Source organism: Athene noctua, chromosome 1 (genome assembly GCF_965140245.1).
Source record: "Athene noctua chromosome 1, bAthNoc1.hap1.1, whole genome shotgun sequence".
NCBI classification, from domain to species: Eukaryota; Metazoa; Chordata; class Aves; order Strigiformes; family Strigidae; genus Athene; species Athene noctua.
In genome coordinates, this window is record NC_134037.1 from 219,925,517 (window position 1) to 219,942,165 (window position 16,649).

Sequence of the window (16,649 nt, forward strand, 5' to 3'; positions counted from 1 at the left end):
TTTTTTTTTTTTTTTTTTTTTTAAAATCTCATGGAAATAGAGGTAAGATGCAGGGACAAATAGTGAGGGGTTTATGTTACCGAAACTGTTTATGCCAAAAGGCAGCAGAGGAGCAGTTCTTGGAGACCACACGAAGCGATGCATAGACATATTTCAGGCAGTTGGCGTGAAATCCTCTAAGGGAACAGACATTGGTTCTGGTTCTTCTGGCTTCCTTGGTAAATACTGTGTAGAGCAGCAAACATTAGTTTGTATTTACTAAAAGTAGTAATGTTTTAGCAGTAATTATTTACCTGAGCTCAGGCGGGCTTTCTGTGTAAATACACAAACTATACAGGCTTTCACAAACACTCAGACGATGGGACAACCTACTAGACAAGGGATACCTCTTTTTGAGTTTTATTTACCAAATTATTGTTATGAGTAGGAATCTCTGGAGCTGTTGAGCTGAGCTTGAATATGAGGAGGACAAGGGGTGGGGACTCATAAAGAACTTGCCATTTTCTGCCTGCTCTGAGCATGGCTTTTGCCAGGAGCCAGCACAGCACCCTGAATATTCACCAGGCTATTAAGCTTCCTTGAACTGAATCCCTCCCAAACATTGCCCAGAAACAGCCTCAGCAGCCAGGGCTGGTCAAAGCTCACCTGCATTCTGGCCACACCATGAAAAGCGAACCATAGCAGAGGAGACAGAAAACAACCACATCAGCTTTACATTAACAAAAGACTCTCCACGGCGAGGGAATCCCTGGGTAACCTGTCAGGCCGGATTAATAGCTTTGACACTGGTCAGGCACGGGCCAGGATCTTTCCACGAAAATATTTCACATGTAAGAACCCTTCCGAAAAGGAAAAGAGATTTGCTTCTTAAAGTTTAACACTGACTCGCGGGATTTATATCTTTGTTTCCTGAGGTTTTTAAAGTTCTTCTTTAAAAAAAAAAAATAAAAAAAATCCATGCAGTAAAAAGAGTTTATGTTTTAGGCAAACTTTAAGATACCGGAATCTGTTTCTTTGTACATTGCTATATTCAAGCCTTTACAACGCAGTATCTGAGCCCTTACGTGTGAAAAATCTTCCCATAAAGGAAGTTCTCAGTTTGCAGAGGCGCGACTCAGACTTACGCGCTGACCTCCATGCAAAAAAAAGCCACCTCACATACTTCTCACAAGCTGCAGTGTGTCTACGCGAAGAAAAAAAAAAACAAAAAAACAAACAGGCGGACGAGAGAGATTTGCGGAGCTCTGCCCCTGCCCGCCCGCCAGGTAACTGCGAGGGCCCGGCTGGCCCAGCCGATGCAGCCGGAGGCCGTCCCGCCGCCCGCTCGCCGGCACCGCGGCCCCGGGACGGCGCCGCCTGCTCCGCGCCTCCGCCCCCCGGCCCGCCGGGTCCCGCAGCGGCGCGGTGCCCTGGCCCGCCGTGCGTCCGTCCCCCCCCGCGGCTCCCCTCAGCGTCCCTATCGCCCCCCGTGTGTCGTGTCCCCCCCGCGACGCCCCTCAGTGTCGCGACCGCCATGTCCCACCCCGGCGCCCCCTCAGCGCCGCCGCCGCCCCTTCTCGGGTCCCTGCCCCGGGGCTCCCCTCAGCGGCTCCGTTCCCTCCCCCCGGCCTCCCCCGCCGCCCCGCACCCCGCCGAGACCCCGGGGCGCCCTCTTAACCCGCGTCCCGCCCCCCGCGCCTCTCGCCCCGGGCCTCCCCTCGGCGCCCCCGCTGCCGGCCCCGCCCTGCCCCTCCCCGCGGCGCCCCCGGAGGCCCCAGCGCCCCGCTGTCCTCCCCCCGCGGCCGGGCGGGGCCGGGGCCGGGGCCGGGGCGGGGGGCGGCGCGGCCGGGCGTTCCCGTCCCCACCCCCCCGGGGCGGGGCGGGCGGCGCACCGGGGCGGCGGAGGGGCGGGGGCGCGGCCCCTCCCCTCCCCCCGCCCGGCTGCCGGTGGGGGCGGGGACGCGCCGCATGCCAGCGACGCCACCGGCGCCCGCCGCGGCCGGAGCAGGGGCCGGGAGCTGGGGAGGGGGGACTCCGGTCCGGACCGGGCCCTTTGTTTGAGCGGCCGGTGGGGCGTCGCGGCGGCGGCCCCGCCGTGAGGCGAGGCGAGGCGGCGCCGGGAGCCTCCACCCCCGGCCCACCCTGCCCCGGGCTCATCATGTGACGCGGGTAAGTCGGCGGCGAGCGATCGCCGCGGTTCCCCGGGTGCCCCCATTCATTTCCCGGGGACGGCGGCGAGCCCGGCCGCCTCCGCCCGCGCCGTGCGTGCCCGTGACACGGCCGGGGGGAGCGGGGCGGGCGGACGGACAGAGAGCGGCGACCCTGTGTCAGGGGAAGGAAACTGTTCCTCCTGCTCTGCCGCTTCTGCTCAGGTCTGTGCCGATTCCCTTTCTTACCAGAATAAACGGCGAGCGTGTATATTTTTTGCTGCTACTGTCCCAATCAGCTATTTTTCTTCTTTTTTTTTTTTTTTTTTTTTTTTTAAAAACCACCCGCTCCTATACCGAAGTTAAATAATTTTAAAGAAAAGCGAGGGCAGGGCGCCCCCCCGCCTCCTTCCCCCAGAGCCGCCGGGGCGAGTCGGGGGTTAACGGCGGTGCGCTCCCCCCCTCCCCCCCGCCGTTCCTCCCGGTGCCCCGGCGGCGGCGTTGCTGGCGGGAGGGGGGATGTGCTGGGGGCCGCCCTCGCCGCCGGCCCGAACTTTTTTCCTCAACTTTCCCGATGAGGCTTGAGGGAGGGAGGGAGGGAAGGAAGGAAGGGGGGGGTGGGGGGGCGGTGAAAAAAGCGGGGGAAAAAATAAAAAGCGATAAGCGAGGAGTGATGAGCAGCGAGCTGGGGAGCGCCCGGCCCTTTGTGCTGCCGTCCCCGGGCGGGGGTGCGGGCGGCCGGCGTGCCCCTGCGCCTTTGGGGGTGGGGGAGGAAAAATAATATGTCAAAATAAATATTAAAAAAATATATATGAAATACCGAAGCGTAACGGTCTGCGGCGAGAAAAAAAATCGGAGCGTAACGCGCTGTGGGGGAAAAATAAAAATCATAGCGTGACGGTATATTACCTTCTACAAAAATAATTATCTTCTATAAAATAAATACTTGCACTTCCAGAAGTCGGCCGGCGTTGCCTGGGGAGCAAACCGCTGGTATTTACGTTAAAAGCGTGTGCCTTAGCATCGGCGTCAGCCTCTGAAGCCCACCGAAAGCTTCCCGCTGCTGGTGCAGCCGCGTAAATGCGCTGGGATGAAATTTGGGCTCCTGTCCGCCTCCCCCAAAATCCTGCACCAGCCTGACGGAGTGGCGCGGGATTTTGGGGGAGGCGGATAGGAGCAAACCAGATGGGCTATTTTATATTTCCTACGTTCCCCCCCCCTCCGTGGTTTGCAGGGATGTGATGCTCCGCTCCAGATAGCGGGTTTTTTTCGGATGTTGGCGTGGCGTTCGCTCCTGCGTGGAAAATAAGACGTTTTGCGCGCTTTAGGGAGCAGGTACGAGCCGTTTGGTAGGAGGCACCGAAGAGAAGTTCACTTGCGTCGGGGTTTATATCGAGCTTGTAAAATCCTGCTAGCTTTTGGCAGTGCCCTCCCCCCCTGAATAAGTAAGTAAACCAATTTATTTTTTTAAATTATCCATCGTGAAGTAAATCATATTCTTCTCCCCCCATTTTATTTCTTTGGTTTTTTGCTTTTTCCTTTTGATCTTGCCGCGGCAGGTAGATATTCGCGGCAACTTTGCAGGGCTGCTTTATATAGCGCTGGCATATGGGCTCCATTTTCTGCTTTCTGGTTGGTCTACAACTCTGAAATGTACAGGAACTGCAAAGTGGTTTTAGCGTGGGATTAGTAGCTGTGCTGAATAGGTCACAGATGGGGCGATAGGAGCATTTTATTAATGACGTAAGGCTGCATAAACCGAGTCTGCTTATTTTTTTTTTTAATATGTTTATTCGTGCTGGGGGAGGGGGAGTATCTTTCTAATGGGACGTAATCAACTTGGAACCACTGTCTGCAAGCCGGCGTGTCACCTATCGAGACAAACCGACCACGCATAGCGAAGGAAACATTGCATGCGGGTTTTTTTTTTTAAATTGTATTATTTTATTTATTTTTTTTTTTCCCCTCCCCGTGCTGCCTGAGGCTTTGGCAGCCGGTTGGAGCTGCGGCCGCTGCGCTGCAGCCGGCAGGTGCCCGGGCTGGAGCCTGGTGGGATGACATCACCCCTCGGCGGCCGGGGACCAGCACCCATGCGCACCCCTCCCCGGGCTGGCTCACCCACCCCCTCGCCCCCCCCTGCGTCCAGAACAACAGTGGTGGCATTTTCCTTCCTCTTTTTTTTTTTTTTTTCTGTTTTAGTATTTTTTCCCACCTCCTTTCTTTTCCTGTGTCTGATACCTGGAGCTGGGCGGGGGGAGGGGAGTGTCAGTCTGGTGAGCACCTTTCTTTAGGCAAACCTTTTCGTTAGGATACTTAGCAGCTTTACAAGGTGGCTTGGGCTCCCCCCCCCCCCCCCCTTTTTTTCCTTTTTTTTTTTTTTTTATCCCCAGTTCATGGAGTAGTCAACAGCATTTAAAGAGGGCTGTGAAAAATAATATTTTCTCATCTATCTCCCAGCTGTGGGGGGAAAAAGAGGTTTTTTGAGGAGGAGATATGTATGCCGTGGGGCATTTGATGAGTGTTTGCGCGTCGGGCTGGGAAGGAGTTTAGGATATGGGAGATACTGTTTGTTCTCTTCTGATAGCGTGGCACTATCAGACCTGTAAAGAAGGGGGGATGGGAAATGAGGTATTTTTGTTTTTTTTTTTTTTTCCACCAGCAATACTTAGTGGTAACATTTCCTCCCTGCCCTCTCTTGTAGTAAAACCTTTGTGGGAAGGGTCCCTCAGAGCCCAAGAAGACTGTGTGTAACAACTTTTAAAAATAAACTTCTAAGATTCCAGGACAGGGTAATTGCCAAGTCCTCGGCCAGCTGTTTCTGTTGGGATAAGTCAGACCTGAATGTACGGAAGCAGAGTTTTACTTCAGATGAGAGGAGGCTGAAATGTGGTAGGGCTGAACCAGCTCTTCTTTCCCCAGGAGATAATAGAGTGGGGTCAGCAAAGGGCTTGAGCTGCAAAGCACCTTGGTAGTGACTGTCTTCCTCTTCACCCAGACCAAGGTGGTGTGTGACAGTACCTGCCATAATTAAATAGAAATATAGACCATGTTTTTGATAAAAATAGATGATGCCTCTCCTGGGTGCTTGGGGAGCGCTCTGCCACACCGCAGGGTTGCAGGTGGTCTGCGTAATTCGGTGCAGGTTTCAGTGCTAGAAGGGCATCCTGCTTAGGTTTTGTGTAGTTTTTATAAAATAAAGGGAAGGCACGTGCCTTTTCTCATTGCTGGGTGGATAATGCCCACTTACGCTGGCCTTCCCGAAGTTGTAGTGCTGTAGCCTCCATGTTCAGGATGCTGGATCACTTCTGGAATGGAGAGCCTTGCGTAGCCACTGGCACCGCTTTCCAGGATGGGCAACCTCCTTTGCTCATTCCTTCAGAGAGTGCCATTTGCATGGTGCAACAGGTCTCATCAGTACAAGGTTGGTTTTGACCAAGTTTGAATCAAGTAAAGTATGAGACTCCAGATGAGGTGTTTGTATGTTAATAAAGCTGGGGAAATATTTATTTTTACTGACGTGTTTTGCTTGTGGCTTTTGAAGTATTGTATCTTGATTTATTTTGTTGGAGGATGATTGTGGTTCGCCTTTCCTTAACGTGAATACAAAATGAAATAAGAAATTAATTTATTGAAATGGAAATTTCATTTTTAGAAAAGCTGTAATGGATGCAGCACCAAGACTTTGACCTTCTCAGCTCCTGACTAGTGGTTGTTTACTACAGCTGCAGCTGCGTCTTTGAAAGAGGAGGAGCTGCAAACACAAGCATGCTCACTTTCCCCAGCTAAGAGGAAAACATGTAATGAGCATGCTGTTTCAAAGTGAGATGTAAAGGGAAGTATTGAGCAGTCAGGTTGTGGTTTTTCCTTTTGTGCAAGGTGTGCTGTATCTGTAAGACAGATTTTGAGTCTTGGAAGTGCAAATGTGAAAGTATGAAATGACTGATTCCTATTTGGTGAAAAACAAATTATTTTTTAAAATTAAATGCATGCTTCTGCTAGAAAAGAGAAATGCTTTTGCACTGTAGTACTAAGGACACTTTCAACATCGTTCATTAGTGGTAAAAGCTCCATGTAACCTTACTCTTGTGTTCAACCGCTGTACTTTAGTCAGTCCTCTTGCTTCAACTGAATGATTTTTTTTTTTAAGTCAATACTACATGAAAAAAAAAAACAAAACAAACAACAGGAGTTATATTTGAGGATTTAGTGTCAAAATGATTGTTTTGGTTTGTAGCTAGCCATAGAGCTATATTGAGAAGCTTGACTGGAGTGTTGAATAGACCTAGTAAAATGTATGTGGCACTGTTGCAAAAGTGAGTAAAATTGGACTAGTGTGAGGATAGTTGTGTGTAGTCTCTTTTGGTTTATATATATATACACACACCCCCTCCCCCATGCTAGCGGTGCTCTGTTTGCATTTGTAAGTTTTTTTCTGCAGAAGGTCTGCTTAGACTTGCTGCCCTAAAATCTGTGAACTTTCTCATACTGCTGCAAAGTTTGATGTAACCGGTAGGTTTGAAGTTTACTCTGAGTCTGTGCTCTTGTGTTTGCTCCCAAGCAGTAACTGTAATACAGAAATGGTATTCTAAAGAAGTTTTATTTACCTTTTGGCAGCAGAGAATTCTTAAAATAATAGTCAGACAGAGGGAAGAGGAAAAATGAACATGGCTTTGCCAGAATGTCTCTATATCTACGCTCTATGTAATGCTGAGCTTCTGTGTATTTTCTTGAGTTCAGTGTAAAGTCTCGTGGTATTAATCAGAAGGCATGATCTAGACTTTGGTCTAAACCAAAATCAGATTATAATATACAAATATTTTTTGCATTCGTCTGCTGCAGTGTTTTTATTTGGAGAAACAACTTGAAATGATGGTGTGCCTTGGTTCTGTAACTATTTCTGTCATTTCCTGCATTTTTGGGAAGGGATGGTGGCATGAGCCATCCCAGTGTTTCTCAAGTGAAATATATGGTGAAACTTGGGAGTGAATATATGAAGTTCTGTGAAATATGTTCAGGGACTGTATGCTTCATACTGACAATGTTTCTTCATGCACTCCACATCTGTGCACATCAGCTCCTGTGTCAGAGGAGCCCCTTAAGTTACAGGTACAAGGGTAGGACTTGTCTAGGTGTTGGCTTGTTGGTTATTCTTTTTTTTTTTTTTCTTTTTTTAAAAAATGTTTAAAGTTCAGTAAAATCACAAGGATGCAAAATCTAAGGTATATCAGAACTAAAACTCTGTTAGGGTCAAGGGAAATTCCACAATTAAAGACTATTAAAAATATATGCTCAGTGATACTGAATACATTTTGCTAAGACTGTTGTACCCTGGCATTTCTTACCCTCTGATTGCAATCCTCTCAAGGTCTGTAGGTCTGTTGGTTTGTTGGGTTTTTTTTAATCTCCTGGTTTGTTTATTTGTTCATAGATTTTTATTTTTTTTTTTTCCTTGAAACAAACGCTCTCATGTTCAGCCATGTTTATCCTTTTGTGGGTCGCTGCTAGTGCTGGCGTTGGCAGGCTCTGGGGTTGCTGCGCGGACCAGCACCGCTTGAGTTAAGGAATGTCTGGTTAGCGGTAGCAAGCCTTTGTCCTCTCTGTGAACCAGCCTTCAGGACGGCAATGAAGCACGCTCTTTGCTAATGGCTGGCATGATATTTGCTACATAACAGAGTAATGATGGGACTCAAAAATTCCAAGCTTTGTTCCTGGCTTTGGGGTGAGTGTTTTCTCGTCGTTTGAACGTAGAACAATCAAATGCATGACCTTGGCCATCAGTGCCGCAAAGGGGATAATTAATCAGATGATGTATCCTGTCAGGAGACATGAGTTCTGGTCTCGGTTTTGTCAGATGTCAACCTAGGACAGTCACTTCGTTAGCCTCTCTGTAAGGTGGTAAGCAGTGACCCTAATTCCTAATTAGTGTGGTGCGTTGGTAAGTGGTCAGAGCTGTGAAGACCACAAGGTTATGCATGCAAATGCTGATCCTCGCACTGACTACCTAAATAGTTTATTCTTCTCTGCCTTGGTCAAGAAAGGCTTTTCCAGTGGTGTTGCATCTCTTTTCTGAAGCCTTGCAGGTCCCTGATGGAAGTGCAGGAAGCGCAGTGGTGCTGGATGGCCGGGTTGGTGCAGGTGATGTGCAGAGTGCTCAGGCCAGCTGAAAATAAGTTCAGGTCCATTGTCAGAGAGCTCTGGTAGCCTTCCTGAGCCTGGGTTAACTGTAATTCTCTGATATTTTGTTCAAGTCTTGACAGATCGGCATTGACATGGTTAAAGGCAAAGGCAACCATCTAACCCCAGAAGTTTCTGTTTCTTGTGGATCCCTGAGGGAGAATCTTTCCAAACAAAATATTCTGAATTATTTTTTAGCTTTTTTTTCTGCTACTAAAATTGTTGGAAGTGACTGGTGTGTTCTCAAAACCTTTCAAATCAAACTTTGCCGAAGCAGTCACTGAGCATTTCAGCTGAAACGATTGAAGCTTGTTAAATGGAGTAATGCAATATTAGAAATTTTTAACATGAATTTCAAAGAATAACTGTGACTGCTGGTGTTTCCCGAGGATGTTATTCCTTTTTTCCCATGGGGCTAGTGTTCTCAGATGGTATGTTAAAAATTGAGGACACCTTTTATAGCAGATGTGATAACACGTTGTCATCTGAGGTAGCCACTGAAATATTTAGGATTAATCTCCTAGGGGAAAAGAAAGAAAGATAATGTCTGAGTATTATGAAGTAACATCTGACATGAATCTGAGCAGAACTTGACTGAGAAACAGAATAATACAGAATTTTTTTTTTTTTATCGGTCTTTATTTTGAGTGTGCAATGCTGGCATAAAACAGGTTTGAGTTGGTCTTCAAGTATGAGTTGGCAGTGCTCTAGAAGAGCATGTGAAGAGCTGTGATTGATGACACTATAAAATCTTTTTAAGTGTTGGACAGTAGTTGGAGCTCTTCCAGTTCCTTTTCCAGAGAATCTTTCAGTTGCAAGAAAATTTGGGTTAAGTGGGAAATGAGAAGATTTCTCTTAGAAAAAACCCCAAAGGTGGGGGAAAATACTCCTTTCTGGTTTTTATTAATCTGTAAGAGTTACAAGGCAACTTAATTTTTTCACTGATTTCATCTAACCGAGGAAATCTCTTGTATAGACAGTGCCCTACAGAATTTTGAAAGGAAAAAATGAGCAAAGTTGGTTATTTTTCCCCTTTTGAAAGGGAGAGCGTGCAAACTCAGTCTGGTTAGCAGGCAGATTTGGAGGCTGCTATTTCAGAAAGCATTGCCGTTTTCACTTTTACTTTCCAGACCTATATTCAGCTAAATCAACATTTGCTAAAATGTTTTTGACATTTGTCTAAAGAGCATATATCAGTAACTATGGACCTTCTATTTTGAGAAGGTGAGAGATTTGTAATTTTTTGTTGTGATTCTACTGGGATAAAGTTTACAATAGTTATGTGGAGCAATTAAATGTAAACAGCACAAATGGAAAAAATATAATGAGGTTTAGTACACTTTTTTTTTTTTCCCTTTGTATCCCAGCCAGTATCCAAGATGGATTTATTTTGTGCTTGCTGGAGATGTGCTCTCCTTCAGATTTCACGTGTTGCTGAATTTAGGAAGATAATATTTCTTTGAGATGCTAAAGCAGCATGTGGGCTAGGCAGGGATGGGAGGCTTGAGTCTATGCATAGCAATCACAGACACTTGCCTAAGTCAGTACTGGCAGATAGCTTGAATAAAATACGTTCCTTTCCCAAAAAGAGGAGCCTAACTCATTCTCGCCTCAGAGGTGTGTACTAAAATCATGACAAAAGAATAATTCTCATGGTCAAAAGACCATGAGAAAAACTCTCCATTGGCTGACGGTAGAGGAAGTCTCAGATGTTTAGCTTGTACATAGATGTGTGCACTGTCCTTGTTTAAAGGTAGGTGAGAGGAGACCCGCTCTGCTGAAATCCTGGGAGAAGCATTCCTGGTACTGCAGGATTTGGTGGTGGTGAGGAAGGAATAGCACTTTTTGTGGGCTCTTCTCGTGGCTTTCGTTATTTGGTGTTTAGCTTACCCTCTGTGTTGTGAGAGCAGGCGCCCCTAGCCAGAGTGCGGTTTCCTGCAGCAGGGGTAACACCGGGAGTTTAGCGGTTTGGTACACAAGTCCTCTTGTGGGCATAGCCTGAAGTCCGTCAGCAGAAATGGAAAATACTTGCACCTTCAGATCTCTCACAGATATTAATTGAAGTCCCATGTATGTGTGGCTTTCATTGACACATCTTTTTCTTTGCTTTAAAAATTAAAGTAAAAGGAGGAAGTTTCTTCTTGTGATGAATTTTGGCTGCAGTGGATGGTGCACTTTCCCATTCATCAGTTCTCAGCCTTGTGTTTGGCTATTGTGCTGCCTTCTGCCTCTTGCTGGCAGCACTGCCCTGCCCCTCTTTGGGTGAGGAGTGCTGTTGTCTGGCATCCTCTTCCTCTTGCTGTAACCTTTCTGCCGGTGACCTGAATGGAACAGCGTCTTGTCATTAAAAAGCTTCTTTAATTGTTATTTCCAGCTGCACTTTCCAGATCCTGGATTATTTTAAAGCTGCCCTCATTTTATGAGAAGTGTAGCAACTTTTAACTACTCTTCCCCTCCTCTCCGCCCCTGCTTTTTCTTAAAAACGTTTGTAGTGTTGTGCTTTCCACTCATCTGACTGAAGAAGCTGGTGGCCCTTAATGCTATTTATAGCATATGTATATGCTTAAAATTGCTACTTGCTCCATGTAAGGGATATTTTCTCAGTTGTTCAGCGCCTAACTGTCAAGCCCTCTCAGTGGGGCTGCCTTTCTGAGAGTGCAGATTTTGGTGGTGGCTTCTGCCTGGCCCGAGAGCAGGGCAGGTGGGGTAAGGGTGCTCTCCTGCGTTTGGCAGTGGGTGCTGGAGTGTCCTTCAGAAGACCCAGGGAGCCAGGGTCAGTCCTGCATCCAGGCTGGCTTCTTGGATAGCGTAAATAGAAACATGAGGGGTAGCACAAAAAGTCTTCTTTTCGTATCGGTTAAATATTAGAAATATAGTCAGTGGAAATACTCTCCTTGTCTTACACAATGTTAAAACTAATTCAGCAAACCTCAAAGTTTTTATCTCTGTCAAAGAATCTGTAAAAGTAATTTTTATAGGAGGGAGCAGAAGTGAGACACATGCTATGGCAATCATTTGATGTGATCTAAAACAGTAATTCCAGTCAGTGTTCGTCAGACATTATAGTATTTCAGTTTAAAAGTTGAACGACTAGACTGCAGCTTTTATGAAGCTTGAGGATTGGCAACCATGTCAAGTACGGGAATTGTGTCTTAAAAGCATTTTGACAGCCCTGCAAGTGCTGTAGAAGAAGCGAAGCTACATTTAACCAACGTGTAAGTTGCAAAGACTCTTAGGATTTCTGCCTGGATGAACAAGTTTGAATTTAGCCACAGATGCCGAGTTCAATTTGCTCTCCCAGTTTGTAATATGAGCCCTGTTTTTGGAAACTCGTCTAGTGCTGTATGTCTAGTAGGAAGCTTCCAGCTTGAAACAGAGCTCTTAGTTCAGTGGTTTAGGAGTACTTCTAGGCTGTTTTGCTTTAAAACTATCATCCTTGCTCTTGGTGCCTGATGTAGGCTTTCCTAGCTCTCTGTACAGCAGTCTTCTGGTTAAACCTGAAGTCCCATGTTGAGAGGGGGATTTTAATTCCCTGTGTTGTAGGCTAAAGAACATGTTAGGTACCCCCCATAGAGTAGCGTGTAAAATACAGTTTAAGTCTACAATGACTTAGTGAAAAGGCTTTGAAAAGTGGGTGTTTGAGGTCTTAATTGAAGAGTGAAGCTGTGTTTCAAGTTCAGTGCCATCCTGAAGGATGTCTTCAGATGATGGCTGGTTCTGTTCAAAGTCTTTATCTAGTGGTGGACATGTTGGCATTTAAGCAGATAGCAGAAGGAACATACTGTAATGTCAAATGAAGTTATACTCACTGGGGGCAGGGCTTAGTGAAGAGGGAAGAAATAAGAAATCTCAACATGGGATCAAATCCCAGATTTATTGATTTGAAGATCAGAAAAGATCATTATGATCATCTAATTCAACTTAAATAATGCCATCAGTAGAGTATCACCTTGGCCTGCATGAAGCACGTATGGTTTCTTGGAGCTGGAACACTTTATGAATACACGGTTGTAATGTAAAAAAACTTCATGTGATGGGAAGTCAACTGTCATCTTTGGTAAACTGTTGCAGTGGTTATAATTGCTCTAATCTCTATGCATTATTTGTACCCTGAATTTATCCATATATTTGGCTTCCAGCCACTTAACCTTGTTATGCCTCTCTGTCTCTTAAGTGAGTGGTCAACCAGTCTCCTGTCAATTCCTTCTCTGTCTTCATTTTCAGAGTTTGCATAATTGAACAGTTTTTTAATTTGCAGCTGTTGGAAGAGGGTGAATTGATTTAAATCATTTGGACTTTAAAGTAGCGGGTAGGAAAGCTTGATTTAGACAATCAGTTTAAATCTTACTTGGATTCTGCAGTTCTTACTGATTTTTCTGTTCCCAGTGACGTCCGTTGGGTAAGTGACATTTAGCATGCTGATACAAGCAGACAAAATGGTCTTTATGCAGAGTATGTGTACATTTAAAAAGCTTGTGGAGTTAATGTTCATTTACTGAGTTTTAATTTTTGCATGCTTAATAATACAATGTGATTGATGTGTTTCTTATTTATTAGATGGTTTAATTTTACTATTGACTTTGTCAGCTATACTTGGATGGAAATTGGAACTTGGAATTTATAAACTGTAGAAAACAATAACATTATTTTTATTAATATTTTTATTTATTTTTAATGTGCTAGGTTACTTCAAAAATCCTATTAAAAAGTATTTGTTTAAAACTAGTTTTTATATTAAATAAAGGAAAAATAATACTTGGTTATTAATAGAAGCTCATAGCTTCTGTTTAAAATATCCTTGAGATTTTGGAACTGGTAGGTATCACCCTTCAGTGTATTATTTATATTAAAAGGCTGGAAGAGAAAAAACACATATACTTAGTTTCTTTTGCTCTCGGTAGATTTTTGAGCTTTTGAATGAGCTAGTTATTGGTCTGTGGTGGTTGAATAAGTTGTGAGAAAGAAGGTATTCTATTATGCACCTGCTTATTGATTACTACATTTCAGTTTTGTTTAATCTGTGATTTTTATCAGGTTAGTAGTTTCTTTGGAACTTCAACAGCAAATGAATACTGCCTGAGCATTGATGAAAAAAGGAATGTAAATTGGTTTCATAATTTCAAATATAATTTTGTTGAACAATTTAAGTAAGAGTCAGAATTTCTCATTAGAACATACAGTAATGTCACAGGAAAAAAAGCCATTTCTTACCAGACGGGTTTTGGAGCTCTGTTGGTTAGTCTGCTTCTAGGAGTATTAAACATTGCCAAAAGATAGTATTAGCCATATATTCTCATTTTGTAAAGCTGCCTATGAAAATAACTTTTTCAAGTATCTCATTCTCACCTGATGACACTAACACCCCATTTCTCAGGTGCCTTTTTGCACATGTCTATTCAGTATATTATATCTAAGATATGAAATAAGATGCTTGCTGGCTAGAGGTACAAGCTGAGCAGAATTGCTCAGTGTTTGGTGTGCGTACCTTGTGATGCGTTTCTCAGACCTTTCTGTCTCTTGCTTATTCTGTTTTTTTCTTCCTGTGTTTTTCCAGGATCATTTCAAATTTAATAATGCTGTTATTTGGATACTTCATTCCCCCTGACTTGCCCCACCCCATAACTGCTGTTCATTAATCATACCAGTTTTAAGAGTGAGTAAGAATACCAGGTGATTTTGCTGAGCTCTGCTCCAGCTGGGAAAGTTGTGCTCTTTCACAGTGATCTTATCATTGAAGTCCTACTGGTACTTGAACAAACTGGAGCTCTTCCCTGTAATTATTTCATCCTTTTTGGAGACTTTCTTCCATGCTTACATATATGCTGCTCTATTTCCTCAGTGTTCTTAAGGAGATATAATTATCTATATAAAGCTTAATTTCTACATATTCTGACTTTAAAACTGTGATCATAGGTAACCTTATTTTATAAGGAAACAAAACTAAAGATGGGCCTTTCTTTTTTCTCTTTCTCCCTAATTTCTTGAAATAGCAACTAAAGGCCAAAGGAAAACAGGTTTTTTGCCAGCTTTTATAGTTCAGTATAACTCCATTTCTACTTGTATTTCTCATGGAGCCAGGCAAAATGATGTAGGATGCAGAGTTATCAAAAAATAGTACAATAGAAAAAGTAATTCCCTTCCTCCTACTCAGAGGGTGAAGGAAGTTTGTTGGCTGTGTCACTTTCTTTTTGCAAGTTGACGTAACAAGTGCAGATCCTGTGAGAAGGATCAGGTTTGGGAACAAGGACTATTGTGTAGTGTAGCCCTGTGCAGCAAGTCAGAAAACTGAAAAGTAGTGTCCAGAGGAAAGGTTTTATTAAATGCTTCAAGCTGCCCAGGGCAAAAGTGAACCAGATAAAGAGCGCTAGAAATACATCCAGGTACGTGGGAGACTCTGCCAGAAGAATATCTCCTTATGCTCTTAGAAGTCCAAATGAGTGTTTACATATCTGTATTTTAAAAAAAGGAAGTGAAATAAATACATTGTAAAGCTAATTTTACACGCATCTCATACACCGCTACAGCAAAACTAATTGATCTGTGGGGAAACATCACCTTTCTAAAATCCAGTTAACCTCCAGTCACTTGTTACAGTCCCAGCATTTGGTCCAGTTCCTTCTCCTGACAAACTCTTCTCCGGTGCAGTGTTGTGGTTTAGGCTTCCAGTGGGGTGCTTCTAGTAGGCTTGTGCTTTCTTCCATGTGACTTACTACTCTTTGTGATTTTTATGTTCTTTATGAACCACCACTTTACTAAGAAATGGCACCTTACAGTCCAGCAGTGGTGTGTGAGCTCTCCACAGAGCTTTTGAACTTTGTCTTCTGAGCTCTTTGCTTGGCAAAGAAGAAACGTGAGCCTAAAGTCATTAGCTTAAAATCCTTTCTCTGCAAAGGCTAATAATGATTTCGTGTTTTACCTAAGTGGAATTTGTAGATGTTGAATGTTGTTCTTCACCAGTAATGTTGCTTTTGTTTTCTTCACACGAGATAATTTTTTTTTTTTTACTTTGAAGTTGTTCTTTTTTAAAAAATGCAGAATTAGTTTCCATTGCATGCAATTCTAAATGTAAAAAACAGCCATCCCTTAATTTATATTTTCATGGTATAGATGTCATAGCGTATCATAGGTCCCTGGAGCCCTGAATTTCTGCTGAAGATTTATTGCAGCCGTTCCTGAAAATGCTGCGGTGGAGCAGTAACGTCTTGGTTTCTGGGTCAGTGTACCAGACAGCTAGAGCTGCACGTGGCGTCTTGGTGATGGTGTCTTGCGTTACCTTTGGGAAAACTTGTGGTACTTCATAAGTTGCCATATGGAAGGTGACTGCATTTCTTCCGTTTAGGTCAGGCTGTCAGGTGCCTTTTCACAGAATCATCAAGGTTGGAAAAGACCTTGAAGATCATCCAGTCCAACCATTAACCTAACATTGACAGTTCCCAACTACACCATATCCCTAAGCACTATGTCAACCCTACTCTTAAACACCTCCAGGGATGGGAACTCCACCACTGCCCTGGGCAGCCCATTCCAGTGCCTAACAGCCCGTTCTGCTCTTCCACAGCTGGGACAGCTGAGGTTCGAGGTGACCATGACTTCACTTGCAGGTTAGCAGGAGGGTTCTTTGGACCTTTTCCTCTCCTTGCACTCCATGCAAGGGCGAACTTCTGTATGTGTCCTTATGTTTGTTCTGGCTCCAGGATCTTGGGAGAGTATTTGTGCTCTTTTCCATCTGTTTCCCAGTTGTGTGGACTCTGCATGAGTCGCCCTTCTCTGAGAGAAAGGCGCGTTGCAGGGGAGAGAAGCTACTAAATTAAGGGGTGTGGGGAAGACACAAGTGGTCCAAGACAGGTAAATGTGTGTATGTATTTCATTAGTAAATGGTGGCAAAAGGAGACCCTGTTGTTGCTCAGTGGTGACTTAAGATCTTTTGAAAACTATTTGCTGCTGAATATACTTTCTGTGAAACATGAATTTCTCTTATTGCAGCACTAGTTATTATCCACTAAAGATCTTGTCCATTACTAGTATCTCAGTTAACAGCTCTGGAATGACATTTCTTACACTGCAGACAACTTTGAGATGTTTTGTAAGACACAAACTGTTTTTCACTGCTCGCTGCAGAAGTTTATGTAGCTAATGTGATGCCTGGTATGTTGTGTAAAGTGATTCTGTTCTAATGGGTTCATTTTTGTTGTTTGAACAATACTCTGTTGTAACGTCAAGAGAGTCTCCTGGCTGCTGCTTTTAGGCTTTTTGAGAAGCTGCAGGTTTAGTTTTTTTTTGTTGTTCTTGAATGCAGATCTTTGTAGTTTGCAGATCTGTGCTGAATGCATTCAATTTTGTTACAGCCAA

The 16,649-nt window shown here is 44.4% G+C and overlaps 1 protein-coding gene across 6 annotated transcripts in view; it reads left to right on the forward strand.

The window, feature by feature from the left end:
- Nucleotides 1-1,157: 1,157 nt before the first annotated feature.
- Nucleotides 1,158-16,649, forward strand: part of KLF12 (KLF transcription factor 12) — a 240,670-nt gene continuing 225,178 nt past the window's right edge. For 4 of the 6 annotated variants that reach the window (XM_074912040.1, XM_074912024.1, XM_074912059.1 and 1 more), the window contains exon 1: nucleotides 1,949-2,148. The gene's annotated coding sequence lies outside the window, so the exon portion shown is untranslated. The other 2 variants (XM_074912050.1, XM_074912033.1) reach the window with 2 other exon arrangements.